A 15,831-nucleotide genomic window follows, 5' to 3' on the forward strand; every position below is an offset into this window, starting at 1 on the left:
TGAAGCTAACATAACTAATGGTCTGTTTTTTATTACCAATGCTTACTCTCCCCAAAAACATAGATTTCTATGATCTGAGCAATGTCTTAGTGAAGAAAATCTAAATTGACACAGTCTTTTGGCAATGATTTATACATGAGGATATGATACAAAGCTATTGCAAAGAAGGGGGGCTTGTTCTGTTTATGAGCGATATAAATCCATAGATAAATACATATTTATGGATGGACTATTGCTTACTATACATACAGTATTTTACAAAAGTGAGTACACCCTCAAATACTTAATTATATCTTTTTCATGTGACAACACTGAAGAAATGACACTCTCCTACAATGTAAAGTAGTAAGTGCACAGTCTGTATAACAATGTAAATTTGCTGTCCCCTCAAAATTAACGTAACACACTGCCATTAATGTCTAAACCGTTGGCAATAAAAGTGAGTACACCCCTAAGTGGAAATGTCCAAATTGGGCCCAAAGTGTCCATATTTTGTGTGGCCAACATTATCTTCCAGCATTGCCTTAACCCTCATGGGCATGGAGTTCACCAGAGCTCACAGGTTCAAAGAACTGTCAAAAGGAGATTTTTTAAAAATAACTTATTAAGGTTCAATGTGTTATATTCCAAAAGGAATAGGAAAAGAATATAAAGATCAAAAACTTTACAATATTCCAGGAAATATAGATATGGCTTCTCTTATGAAAAATCTCTATCTCTATGAATTCAGATATAACTTTAGAAAAGGTATATGCTGCTATATATATGCTTAAGAATAATGAAGCAACAGAGCCAGGATTTTTTTCTAATTCTTTATTACAAAATCACAAAAAAATAAGATAAGCCCATATTTAGTTTTAATGTTCAATAATATAGGAATATCACAAGCAAATACAACTCCTATCCTTAAACAAAATAAGATACCTTTAAAAAAGGTCAATAACCCCATCTCTCATAAATGGAGATACTAAGATCCATCTTGGCTGATAAATTAAAATATATTATTCCTAGATTGGTTCAAAGAGACCAACTAGAATTTGTAGCTGAAGAGTTACCAACTAAAGTCATCAGGTGACTCATAGATGCTTTAGATATGCCTGTAAGAGATTTGTTGCCTCACTTCGCTTAGCTTGGAGGAAAGACGAGACGGGGGATATGATAGAAACATTTAAATACATAAAGGGAATCAATACAGTAAAGGAAGAGACTATATTTAAAAGAAGAAAAACTAACACAAAATAATCTTAAGTTAGAGGAGCAAAGGTTTACAAACAATAGTATTACTTTACGGAGAGGGTAGTGGACGCATGGAATAGCCTTCCAGATGAAGTGGTAGAGGTTAACACAGTGAGGGAGTTTAAGCATGTGTGGGCCAGGCATAAAGCTATTCTTGACTTAAGATAAGGCCAGGGACTAATGAAAGTATTTAGAAAACTGGGCAGACTAGATGGGCCGAATGGTTCTTATCTACCATCACATTCTATGTTTCTATGTTTCTATGTTACTTACACTACCAGTACCCTGAGTGTAGTGTGAGCATGTTTAATCATGTACTCGCACTGCACTTTTTGGGGACAGTTCCCTGGTGTCCACAAAAGCAGGACACAAGGGAACAAAGCCAGGACAACAGGACAGGATCCTAAAATGGGGGTTGTGCTGCCTACATTGGAACACTTAAGAAGCCTACCATAGCAGATTTACATAACTTTATTTTAAAAACCTATGACTTTATTGTATTTACATGGGCATTATTCTAATTTGCAGTTATTTGTTTTACATTCTGTTGCCATTTTCAGTAAGCTGTAATTCATGGTCCTAGCGAATAAGAATAAGATGGATATTTGACCATTTTTATTCTATCTATTTTTGTCACACATACTATATGAGAGAAAATTAGCATTTTTGCTTTTATATTAACATTTCAGACCCTGTGTGAGATTAGGACACAGCACACTATCTAAGGCTTTTCATTCCCCAAAAGGATAAACATAAATGAGACACAAAAACTGTGTAAATTTGCAGTATGTTTGTCTGATAAGCAATCTATAGATATAACTGCTGTTTTATTATATGTTTACATTCTAGCTATGCATCCCTTACTTCAAACAAATGTCATGCTAATATTTTCAATCAAAAGTACTTGGTAGTGCTTAACATTTAATTCATAACCCAAACCACAGTCTTACTCAATAACCTAAACAGATAAACAGACAGAAAGATAGAAAACAGATAGATGGATAGATAGATAGATAGATAGATAGATAGTGTGACAGAATGCCTGCCACCCCGACTGGGTACCTCAGTCGAACGATGCTCCTAGTGCTCGCCAGGGACCATCAGCACCGCACTCGACACCATAACCACCGCCAACCTCACAAACCGCTGCAGCTTGGTTTGCGGTTTTGGCGTCCTCCACTCACCCTGGACCCAAGACCGGGCTCCAGCTTCCAGTGGGTGAACCTCTCCTAAATCCAGAGAGCAGGAACCAGGAACAAGAACAGCTCTTACAAGAGCTAGTGATGATACTCTGGGGAGTAAAGTGATTATAGCAATCCCCAGAGTGTAGTTCTCCAATCCCCCAAACATGAGCCAAGACTTCATGAAGGTGTAAGCAGGTCTGTTTAATGGAAGCAAGCACTCACAATTTATACAATTCCTCAGGCCAGAGGCACACCCCCTGGACCTGATGGTACACAGGCACACAAAGGACACAAACCAATCAAAACAATACAACAATATCTGACACTCCCACATACACCGTAAAATCCCTCCCTGCTATCCTGGAGATAATTGGCTTAAGTAACCATAGTAAACTCAATTATCTCCAAATTACAACTGCAACAAAACACATTAAAATACATAACTTATATTCCATAGACCTGAACCCCCACATTAGACCTATACCCAGATAGCTTGGATCTGAGCGCTCAATATATCCGAACAGCGCTAAGATCCCATGAACATAGTAAAATCGCCATGGGGTTCAAATTTCGTGGAAGTCTCTTTTGACCGACCGGACGCATGATTTCATGCCCAAAACAGTTCCAGAGAATTTGGCTGTGCGGCCGGTCTATTTCCAATGTTAAATGCAGTTCAAATAGACGAACGGCAACCGTTCATGCAAATGTCAATGTTAAAGTGCCATTCGAATTGTTGAACGTCGTTCGACTCCAGTCGAAGAATTGAAGTTCAGAGAAGGTAACGTTTCAGAGGTGTTCGTGCCGTCGCATGTCTGATTTCAGTTCCATGAGCTCGACGTCCAAACACCGCTGAACGCATTAGACTGAATTAAAATAGCCACCGCTACATGTTCGTATGTCGAAGGGCGGCCACTTTGACTACTTTGGCATTTCGGCTGTGTCCGAAGTGCCACTTCAAAGGTGTAGAACTGCTACAATATAGGGGCAGTAACAGTACTTTAAAATCCCATGTGCCCAAATAGAACTTTCAATCAAAATTCTTTGAACATGATTCAAAAAGATAGCAAAGGCACTGAATATTCCTTGAGACACCATTGGAAGCATGGTTTGCAAGTTCAAAGTTGTAGGAACAGTTGTTACACTAGCTGGACGGGGCAGAAAAAGGAAGCTATCAATGGCTGCAACCAGATTTCTGGTTTTATACAACATACACAGGCACAGAGTCAGGTAGATTATAGAGATACTCTTGTTGCAGACAGAGCTGAGTAAAATACAGAGATGCAACACACACACGAGATACATACATTTAATTTACAATACTAAGTACAATACAGAGATATACATACAATACACAGAGGCAGGCACTATACAGAAATACCCATACAATACAAGTTCAGCACAATAAGGAGATACCAGTACTTGATATGGTATCAGAATCAGCTCAGTTCTCAGAGTCACAGCTCCAGTCTGTGAAACTTCAGTACTTTACAGTAAGCAGCAGTTTGTGTGCTAAGTGACTAAGCACTTTATGAAAGAAGGTGGGAATTGGGCAGATGAGTAACAAGTTGCACAGTGCTGTCTCAAAAATTGCCATTTCCCATCTATTTCCTTGTCCCCCATGGGCTACCAATTACTTTTTATATACTGTATATACTATATTTTAGTAACTTCCCTAGCTCAATTTGACCTGAGGCAGACACTGCTGCAACAGAGGGAGATAAAATTGTAATAATATACGCTTACATTTCACAGTGGCCATAAGCTGCTACTGCTTTGCTTTATCTGTGTTACTTCCAAGTTGGCTTCTTCCTCCTCTTTCCTGTGGGCACAATAACCCCACCAGCTGGTGCTACAAGCCAATGATGGCCCCTTACTAGAGAGGCCAGTAGTGAGCACCCATTTATGGGCAGCTAGCTCTGTTACTCAAATGGCAAGGTATCTCTCTTATGTAAATCTTCTTATAGGGTGTATTTGTGAGTACAATTTTAAATTAGCCTTTGCACATTCTCAGGAAACACTAGGGACATAGGTTAAGATGGGGATGTGTCAGCCATTTTTCAGTTCCCTTGTGTATGTAACTGCACTCATTCCTGGCCAGTCTCTAACAGGCTCTATTTCTCTCTCTCTCTATTCACTATTTTTATTTACAATTTATTTTACAATTATTCTGCATATTTCAGTTTTTTTTATCCTATACATGCACTCTCTCTTGCCAAAACAATCCACAGCAGCGTACCTTCAGTCTGTCTTTCTCACCATGCCATCCCGTGCTTTATTGTTATGTTGTCTTTACTTTGTTCTACTTTTTCCATTTCCTCTTTTCTCTATCTACCCCTTTTTCACAGTGCTTTGTCATTTGTCTCTTTTTTACTCAGTCTCTAATATATTTTATTTAATTGGCACATTTCTAATGCTTCATATAAATATAGTTATTGCTTTTTTATTTGTATTTATTTTGTTCCTATTGTGTGGTTGTTTAACACTGTAAGGACACATGACATGTGTGGCATGTCAAAATTCCCTTTTATTCCAGAAGTTTGGTCCTTAAGGGGTTAATTTTACATGTGTTTATACTCCGACTGCTGGAATCATTACAAAATTATTTTTTTAAACCAGTAGAGAATGATTTATAAGAATTTTACACTTTTCTGGGACTTTTAGAAACTTGTTATTTTTCTTTTATGACTTAATAATGTAATTAAAAAATAGCTTTTTTTTATATCTGTCCTGTGGTATAGAAATTATTACTACCAAATTCAATTATACTGTGGTTTCAATTGTAAGTAGATAATTTGCACGTGTATTTTGTATTATGATGCTAATACTATTTTTTATTTTTAATAGTCTTGCTTATGTGACCAAAAGTACAATTGTCATTTTTTTTCTATGTTTTTGTTTTCTATGGTTTTTGTTCATTCCTGATCTCTGTTTGTTTGCTGTATTTCTGAGGTCTTGTCTACTTCTACTTTGATTTTCTCTCTTGCATGTAATTAGGAAGGGGGTGGGAAGAGTAGCCCACCTCCCCCCAGATAATCTAGTGGGTGTTAAAGGGATAAGTCATGATGGTGTAGCTTTTAACATTACATGTTTTACAGTTTTAGATATATATGGAAAAAACAAATAGGTGAATTGGTCATATTCTCCACTTAGCTTTAAAAAAAAACAATGACATTTCAACATGGATATGCTAAACTGTAATACATAATATTTACTTGAAAACTGATTTTGAGAGAAATGACTTATTTACATCTATTACAAAAAGTGTTTAGGCTCATTCAAGTCTATATATCATTTTACCTCCCTCCATCTCCTTGAAGTGGTTATGATGCTTGAAGTCCTCAGACTGCATCCCAAGTTTTAATGTCAAAACCATTTTCGGTTGGTTTGACTTTGAAGGAGGGTCCTGCACATACTGGCTAACATGGATGTAACTCCATGTTCTAACTACCGTAATTGCTGTGTTGATTGTCAGTGATAGGCTGAATGTGCTCACCTCCCTAGGTTTAGGGTTAGGGGTAGTGGTAGGGGTTAGGGGTAGGGTTAGGGGTAAGGGAAAGGGTAGGGGTAGGGGTAAGGGTTTGGGATTTGCCAAAGTCCCGAATTGCCGAATTGCCGAATTGCCGAAGTCCCGAATTGCCGAATTGCCGAAGTCCTGAATTGCCGAAGTGCCGAACCAAACCAAATTTTTTTGCCCATGCACATCCCTACTGGTCAGTTTCCTGCTGAGCAATTTTCAGTACAATCAAAGTTCATTAGATGGCAGAAGATAAATCAATTCTAAAACCTTTTCAAACATTTTACTAGTAAATCTCTATCTGCAAATACACATGGCTATGATTTGGCTATGATTACATGGATGTTTGAGAGATAGACTAATCTATATCTTGTGATACCAAGATAATTCACTTAATGTTATAGTAAAGATTTGGATCTTGTCATAGAAAAAGCTTGATCTTGTGGGAGAGGAATCTTGATTTGTCAATTTTGAGATGGATGGAGCCCATCTCAAAAAGACAAAGTTCTAGATATCTAAAACATATTCTGTATTGTGGTGCTGTGGCTTAGTTGGTTAAGCGCCTGTATAGTAAACAGGAGATCCTGGGTTCGAATCTCAGCAGTGCCTATTTTAGCTCTGGAATTGGAAAACTATCTTATGTCCCTCATCATTAATGCACAGAATCTACATCTCTTGCGTTATATCACACAAGAACAACCACTATATATTAAATATATGTTGACTGAAAATTCATCAATTGGTAGAGGTTAACACAGTAAAGGAGTTTAAGCATGCATGGGATAGGCATAAGGCTATCCTAACTATAAGATAAGGCCAGGGACTAATGAAAGTATTTTGAAAAGTGGGCAGACTAGATGGGCCGAATGGTTCTTATCTGCCTTCACACTCTATGTTTCTATGTAAAATATTTGTGATAAGAGAGCTTAAAAGGAACAAATATGGTTCTGGTTGATGTGTTTCCATGTGTAGCAGATTGTATTGATGATGTCCATAGAGATTCGTATAAGAAATGTATTCGTGTAATTGTTTCCCTGTATATCAGTAAAGTGTATGTAGTATTCGTATGATGGTTCGGTAGTTTCATACGAATGAAGCTACCGGACCATCAGACCACCCCAGTGAGAAGTGTGCACCTCGTTAAGCGTTCACACTCTGCAAACCGCAGCTTAATTGATTCATTGTATGTGCCTGTGTGGTAGCCGTTCGGCATACAAACCACGTACGGCGGCCATCTTACGCACGAAAATCTCAGCAGTGTTTGGTCGTCGAGTGTCTGGAACTCAAATCGGACACTCAAACAACCGAACACTGCTGAGACCTCCAGAGCTCCATAACTCACGGACGGAGAGACTAGGCAGCCACTCGTTCGGTAAAAGCAATGTACAGAACAAGGGAATTAATACGAATGGAAGATTAGCTGTGGATGGCAGGTATTTCTATGTGTTTTAACTCCCGAACAGAGACCGACCGCAAGGCCAAAGCACATGGAGCCTTTTTCGGATACCACCTCGTGTGCGGTCGGTCAAATTACACCCCCCACCTAACTCCCGAACCCCTGGTCCGATCTGGGTGAATTTTGGATATGTTACCAGGGGATACCCAAATTATTATTCTCACTACGTGTTTTGGGGTACAACTAGAATTCAGGGAAAAGTACAGTATGTTTAATAGGATTATGTGTCACACTGAGGGGAGGAGATGTGTGGGAAGTAACTGTTATATTATTGGCTACTGGACTAATTATGGTGAATCCCTCCCTTGCATGGGAGAATGCTTTAAAAGGAGATTGTGTGGAATAAAAGTCAGTTCTGCTTCTGATGCTGTGTGTCGTCCACTCATTGGGATCTGTATGGGGATATTCATGGATTACTTTGTTTGCTGGAATTATTACTTCATGGTATTTTTACTACTTGTTCCTGAGCCTCACTGGGATCTTTAGTGGAGTTAACCTGTGGGATACCAGGCCTCCGCTACACCATGTCTCTACCACAGGACAGGCATTTTATATTAAAAAAGGAGACTCAATAGCTAAATAAAATAAAAAAATGTTTAAGCCTTAGTTGGAACAACCAACAAACTGACTGAAATATAGATATGTATATATATATATATTTGTATTTGGGCCATTTCAGTAATTGAAATGAAATAGAGATTAGGTCAACTACCTTAATAAGCAAAGTTGGTTGATGTGTGCCGTTACCGATATATGTGATAGGCCTGTAAATCAGTTGGCATTCCTTAGATAGAGTTGAGTGGAGGGTGGGCCAGCAGTACGTCTGGAACCAATTAGGTAATGTAGAAAAGAGAAGGAGTCCCTTTTAAAGGTATATAGTCCCTCCTACAACTTCAGGCCCAGCCTTCCAATTTGTGTTCGGGGCCATTTCAGTAATGGAAATGAAATAGAGATTAAGTCAACTACCTTAATAAGCAAAGTGGGTTGAAGTGTGCCGATACCGACGTATGTGATAGGCCTGTAAATAAGTGGGCAAAAGGAATACCAATCTTGTTCTACAAAATATATTTATTATGAAACCACATGACATCATACCAACATATTTATGAGGACATCTTAACTAATGCTTTTCTTATCTCCTGTATTGGCTGAGGTATATAAAAAGCATAAGTTGACTACTTCCAGCAGCCTAATGTTTTGATCACATGTACCGGAATGTCTTGAGGCAGTGGATGCTGCCCCTATCCTGAATGAGTGCCCTGAATATTTGTTGGCATTCAAACTGAGTCGTGTCAATAATAAACGTATATATACCATGAATTTAGACGTGGTAAGGGTAGCCCCGTGAAGTGACAGGAGAGGGAGTGAGGCGTGAGTGGGTGCTGAAAGTAGGTATGTGTCAAAAACTTTAATCGGGCACCATGAATTGTTGGTGGGGTAGTAATGTATAAGAACGGTTTGACCCATCTGACCAGTCTTAGTTGAGGGTAAGCTCAGCACATAATGGTCTTGTTGTTTGTAAAGGTTTGAGTTTTGAAGGCAATTTTTACCATCATGTTGCCCCGTGATAGTAAACTCTCGTGGTCTGAGAAAGCCGTAGAAAGCCAACTATATGGCTGTTTTGATAACAGAGTTTGTATGTGGTTCAAAAGGTGATGTATCCAGTAAGCGTGAAATACGCTTGAACAGATGTATGTCGATAGGCAACCTACATTGCTTTGTATATACCCTTAAGAATGGTTTTGATGGGGTAGGATGTGAGGAAGCCTTGGTTGTTGGGAAAAGTTGAAAACATGTGGTGTTGGATGCCCGTGAGGTATAATTTGATAATGTTATGTGACAGCTTCAGTTTGAGGTGGCAAAAAGTGGCAAAAGCCACCAAGGTTGTAGTATCAAACCAGTTGGACAGGTGCTGATCTGTCATGAACCTATTATATAAAACAAATGCCCTTTCATATTCGTTATGCATATGTTTTGATAATGGCAATTTTGCCAATTTTCTGCTATGACGTAGCAAGTCTTCTAGTCCATGATTAATTCTTGGAGCGGGGGAGCAGTCATGGCTATTGGTGAGACTGTTATGCCTTAACAGTCGTAATGCCTTAAATTGAAGACGAGATAACTGGTCAGCAGCCGTGATAAATACCAGATACAATTGGTGACAGGCTGCCAACTAGACATGTGCAATTTGTTTCGGTCCCAATGTGAATTCGGACGAATTTCGGGCAATTCGGACATTCGGGTAGTTCCGAATGTCCGAATAGATGAATTGCCGAATTGCAGAATTGTTGAATGGTTGAAGTCCTGAAATTCTGAAATTACCGAATTTCCGAAGTGTCGAATTGCTGAAGTTCCGAAGTGCCGAAGTGCCGAAGTTCCGAAGTTGCCGAAGTTCCGAAGTTCGAAGTGCCGAAGTTCCGAAGCACAGTATTGCCTAAGAACTAATATACTTACCCAGTGGAAGAATGAAGAATGTTACACTGTATACAATTTTACATAAAAAGTATAGAAACATAGCCAGGATTCAGCTGTAAGCATTTGCAACACTTACAACAATCAAGTAACATACATTCATATAAAATGTAAGTTACTTATCCAGTCAGTGTAATGACAGGAATGAATAAGTAGATAACTCACTAATTCCCACGGTATTAGGGAGCTATCTACTAAAATGCTGAAAGACCTAAATTGGTCTTTCAGCCAAATTTACTAATACTAAGTAAGGATTACTTAGTATTAGTAAATTATGCCCCTACTCACTATACTGAGAGTAGGGGCATGTCTATTAAACAGTGAGCAGCCTATGGCCAATTTAGGTCTTTCAGTCTTTTGGTAGATAACTCCCTAATACCATGGGAATTAGGGAGTTATCTACTAAGTGGCTGCAAGAGAAGTCCCGAAATGCCGAAGTTCTGAAATTCCGAAGTGCCGGAGTTGCCAAATTTCCGACGTGTCGAAGTGCCGAAGTTCTGAAGTTGCAGAAGTTCCGAAGTGTTGAAGTGCCGAATTGCCGAAGTCTCGAATTGCAGAAGTCCCGAATTTCAGAATGCCGAACCGAAAATTTTCCCCATGCACATGCCTACTGCCAACCACATCAGTCTCCACATCAGTCTCCTGATTAATTTCATGACGTGGCAAATTGCCAAATTGTCAGAGAAACATTGCACCGGTCTCCCTGCCCATAAATGGCCCCATGTCACTGCTGCGGCTACTATGGGGTATACCTCGAAGAGCGCTGAGTTCTTGTAGAACCCCTCAATCTGGCTTACTTCTTGCGGCCACCTACCCCAGAGCCAATTGTTCCCAAAAATGGCTGCAAACCCCGTGGATGCAGTTGCGTCCAAATGCAGTCCAAATGGTTGGGGAGTCTACAGATACCTGGGGGAGGAACATAGTTTTCCCATTCCAACTAGCGAGAAACATGTTCCACATGTGTAGATCTGCGGTGGCTTGTTGGTCAAGAGGGGTACGATTGTGGTCGTCTGGGAGTGTAGGGAGAAGGCACAGGAGCCTTGCTGCCTTGAAGTATGATACTCATGGCGAAATTCAGTGAGCCAATCAGTGACTGCAGCTCTTTCCTGTTACATGAGCCTATGCATAAGTAGTGTTCTATGACCTGTCTGATATTGGTGATTTTGTCCTGTGGAAGGCTGGCTTCCATCGCTACTGAGTCGAGCTGTATCCCCAGAAATTGTATGACAGTGTCTGGTCCTTCTGTCTTTTTTGAGTCGAATAAGTGTACTGCCTTATTTAGACTGCGTGGGGGGGATGCGTTGTTCTCTACAAACAGAAAACCATCCAGGTAGTGGATGATGCTATGGCAACTGCTAGTATTTAAGAGCAGCCAATACAAGGTCTCCAGAAAAATGTCAAAAAATATATATATATATATATTTAATGCCATGCAGGTGTCATAGTGACGGATGGATGGGAAGTAGTTTAAAGGCGATCACAATGTCAGTCTTGCTAAGCCAGGCACCTACACCCGCAGATATGATGGTAGATACTGCGTTGTCTAGAACATCAATATTAACTGAATTAGTTACGGTTTCATATGCATTTTATTGGGGCACATTGCTTTTGCGTGTGCCTTGAAACATGTGAGCATACATGCAACAGCCGGCAAGCACTATAGGCACAAGCCCCAACATTAAAATTGTTACATATTTGGGACTTTCCTAGATACACATTTGGATGACCAAGTTTATCCCTGCCTTGCTTCTCTACCCTTGAGGTGCTTGGGGTGGCAGTGGTTGGGGTAGAGTTCAGTGTAACTGGGTAGATGCTTGCCGAATATGTGGTTGCGGCACATATTGCACAAGCTGGGGACCTTAGCCCAGCAAAGTGTCTAAGGAACAGCTTTGTACACAGTTAGCTCCATCCATGAGTTGTACTGGGCCAGAGCTGTTGACGCCTTTGTTGCAAAAGAAAGATGAACCACCATTTGTTGCCCAGGTCCACCAGCTTGTGCATATACAGGTCTAGTTCCTCTCTTCTATGTGGGTACACCGAACATTGCACATCCCTGTAAATCCCAAAGGTGATTACAAAGTCAGGGATGGATAACCTTTTACTCAGCCTTGGGTCTCTGGCCTTTAGGACCACTGAGATGTTACCGTATGTGTAGGAGCTATTTTCTACAACATCCTGGGAGGCAATGAGAAGCGAGACGAGATTAATTTCTTTGCCCTCCAGGATGTCTTTCTTGAGGTTTGCCGGTACAATATGGGCCGGGTTAATGACCTGAGACCCTAAGGTGGTGGGAGTATTATTATCGGGTTGGGACTGAGAAGAGCCCGTAATTTCGGCTGAGGGAGGCTCTGGTGTTGCAGCTGGAAAGCTACAGGCTTCCAGTCTCTCCAACCTATCATTAATCTGCCCATGGATCACACTAATGAAGCAATCATGGTATGAAGGTTGGCGTTGCTCGTGCCACTCATGCCTTCCCCCATGTCTGTGTTGTCAGTATTAGCTCGCATCAGCCTAAACATTGCTTTCCTGGCAGTAGCTGGAAAGGGGATGCTGCGCCCCCGTAGTTCAGCCGTGATGCGTGGGATAGTCCATGATCTTATTGAAGATGGGCTACCGGTGTGTCCCCTTGCGTGTGGGGGTGGGGGTCCTGGCTGGAGTACTAGGGATTGAAATATCATCTCCATCTTCTGGTACCTGGGGCATACTGAAATATATAGGAATCATGAGCTTTAGCCTAAGGACGTATACAGGTATTTAGCTAGTGCCACAGTTGTGAAAAATTTGTTAGATTGGTGTCAAGTGAGTCCCTACTAGTTTCCAAGTGGCTTGAGCAGCTCTACCTATGGTTGGCACGAGGGGGTGACCTGCGGGTTGCTGGTCTTTTGGGGAATGAATCAATTAACTATGGAGAGGTTGTGACAAGTGAGGCCCTTACTATGCAACAAGTGAGGCGGCTAGCTATGTTTTGGCCCATGGGGCGTATTACCTCTTTCGTGGAGGATGGGTGTTGGCCTTGCGGGACCTCTATATCTACAGTAGAGAGTGCCTGGGAAAAATACATAGAAGGTTCTCATTGTTGATTCCCTATACTTTTCCCCATGAGTAAGGGAGCGTCAGTAACGTACCTGTTGAACAATGGATGCTTGGCTCTGCCCCGAGGTAGTCTGAGATCCTGCTAAGGAGGGAGGCCTAAACCAAGATGGTGGACAACAGAATAGAAGGAAGGGGGTAAGTATGTTTGTTTGTGTGATACTCAAACCTGCTGAATATCCCCTCCCTCTGTGGTGTTTAAATCAACTATGGTCTACCCACCTATGAGCCTTTAGATGGCATTTCATCTTGTCCTAGGTTGGACCGTGCACTCTATGACCTTGACGAGCCAAGCTTGTCTAAGCTTGGAGCCTTGAGTCTGTAACACATGTCCTAATAAGTTATAGTTGGTTCCGTAACTGTCTGCTTAGTACAGTTTGAACCTTGTGTATATTCATGCTCCTGCTAACTGAGTTGCAGTAATACGTCTGAATAATGAACGTATACCTGTTACAATAATGCATGTACCAATTGTTAGGAACCCAACACTCTTGACCTCTGTTTAGGTCTCTGAATCACGAAAGTAGATCTAGAGATCAAAATGACAAATACTGGGTTAAGATATACAAAATTGCCCGTAAGCTATGACTTTAAAATGTATAACTGTTACCTAATGCACGCACCAGTTAGAAAGAAACAAAACACTTCTTGAGCTTTGCTTAGGTATATGAACATGACAGCAGACCTGTAGATCAAAATTGACAACATACTGGTTTAAATAGACCACCAAATGTGACCGGTGAAAGCCAATCCCTCATACTGCCTGAAATTACTCACAGTCTTCAAGAAACATAACACAGTTCAAGATATATCAATAAATTCCAACATGTAGCCTTGTGTGGCTGAGAGTGATGAGCTTTGTTCCCGTCCTTCTGCCGTTTGCAAATGAGGCAGGCAGAGTACTCCTGTTCTTGAGTTGCTGGCCGTACAGCAGTATGAGTCCCCAGCAGTCTGTGAGTCTGGAATCAACCAGCAGTACGTCTGGACCAATAACACCAGCAGTACGTCTGGAACCAATTAGGTAATGTAGGGAAGATGGGGAGTCCCTTAAAGGTACATAGCCCCTCCCACAACCTCAGGACCATCCTTCCAATATATATGCATAGTATATATACACTGAACAAAATTATAAATGCAACACTTTTGTTTTTGCCCCCATTTTTAATGAGCTTAATTCAAAGCTCTCAGACTTTATGTACACAAAAGACCTATGTCTCAGAAATATTGTTCACAAATCTGTCTAAATCTGTGTTAGTGAGCACTTCTCCTTTGCCAAGGTAATCCATCCACCACACAAGGTATGGCATATCAAGATAAGAACAAAGAAAAATATATATATTCCTATATAACCACTTAGTGAAAAGTGTAGACAAGTGAGGAATATACTTATCTTAATATTCAAATAGAGCAGCCTCCCAGGTCATTACCCAGAATGAATGACCATTACACAGCAAAATATAGAACAACCAAAAGTATTTGGGATACGGCTGAGAAATCTAAAATTAAAAAACATAAATATACATAGTGTAAATCTGTATCAAATAGTGAGTAAGTGTTCATGAAATGCACTCACAAGATTAGACGAGAAATAGCGCTCTAGGGTGCCTCCCCTGGTAGTAGTGGGGGGCTATTATCTTCCTCCAGTTGCTCCAAAAGAATAGATGGAAAACAGGACTCCCACAAATTTGTCACCGCTCATTGACTGACTGATTCATGTGCGCTTCTGTGAGTAAACCCTTGAAATCTGTGCTACAGAGTAAGGAGATTAGCACAGATTTCAAGGGTTTACTTGAGTGAGTGCATTTCATGAACACTTACTCACTATTTGATACAGATTTACACTATGTATATTTATGTTTTTTAATTTTAGATTTCTCAGCCGTATCCCAAATACTTCTGGTTGTTCTATATATGGCATATCAAGATGCTGATTAGACAGCATGATTATTGCAAAGGTGTGCCTTATGCTGGCTACAAGAAAAGGCCACTCTGAAAGGTGCAGTTTTACTGTATTGGGTGATCTGGGGGGGCCTGAAAACCAGTAAGTATCTGGCGTGACCACCATTTGCCCCACGCAGTGCAACACATCTGCTTCACATAGAGTTGATCAGGTTGTTGATTGTGGCCTCTGGAATGTTGGTCAACTCCTCTTCAATGGCTGTGCGAAGTTGATGGATATTAGCAGGACCTGGCACATGCTGTTGTATACGCCGATCCAGAGCATCCCAAACATGCTCAATCGGTGACATGTCCGGTGATGGATGCTGGCCATGCAAGAATTGGGATGTTTTCAGCTTCCAGGAATTGTGTACAGGACCTTGCAACATGGGGCTGTGCATTATCATGCTGCAACATGGGGTGATGGTTGTGGATGAACGGCACAACAATCGGCCTCAGGATCTTGTCAGGGTATCTCTGTGCATTCAAAGTGCCCTCAATAAAATGCACCTGTGTTTGTTGTCCATAACATACGCCTGCCCATACCATACCTCCACCACCACCATGGGCCACTCGATCCACAACATTGACATCAGAAAACCGCTCACCCACGCAATGCCATATACATGGTCTGCCATCTGCCTGGTATAGTGAAAACCGGGATTCATCCGTGAAGAGAACACCTCTCCAAAGTGCCAGATGCCATCGAATGTGAGCATTTGCCCACTCAAGTCAGTTACGACGACGAACTGCAGTCAGGCTAATGACAGTTTGTGCATAAATTCTTTGGTTATGCAAACCGATTTTTGCAGCAGCTGTCTAGGTGGTTTGTCTCTGCTGGATATGGAGATCCTGAGCTGGTGTGGTTACACGTGGTCTGCGGTTGTGAGGGCGGTTGGATATACTGCCAAATTCTCTGAAATGCCTTTGGAGATGGCTTA

The sequence above is a fragment of the Pelobates fuscus genome, chromosome 3, assembly GCF_036172605.1.
Source record: "Pelobates fuscus isolate aPelFus1 chromosome 3, aPelFus1.pri, whole genome shotgun sequence".
In the NCBI taxonomy this organism is placed as follows: domain Eukaryota; kingdom Metazoa; phylum Chordata; class Amphibia; order Anura; family Pelobatidae; genus Pelobates; species Pelobates fuscus.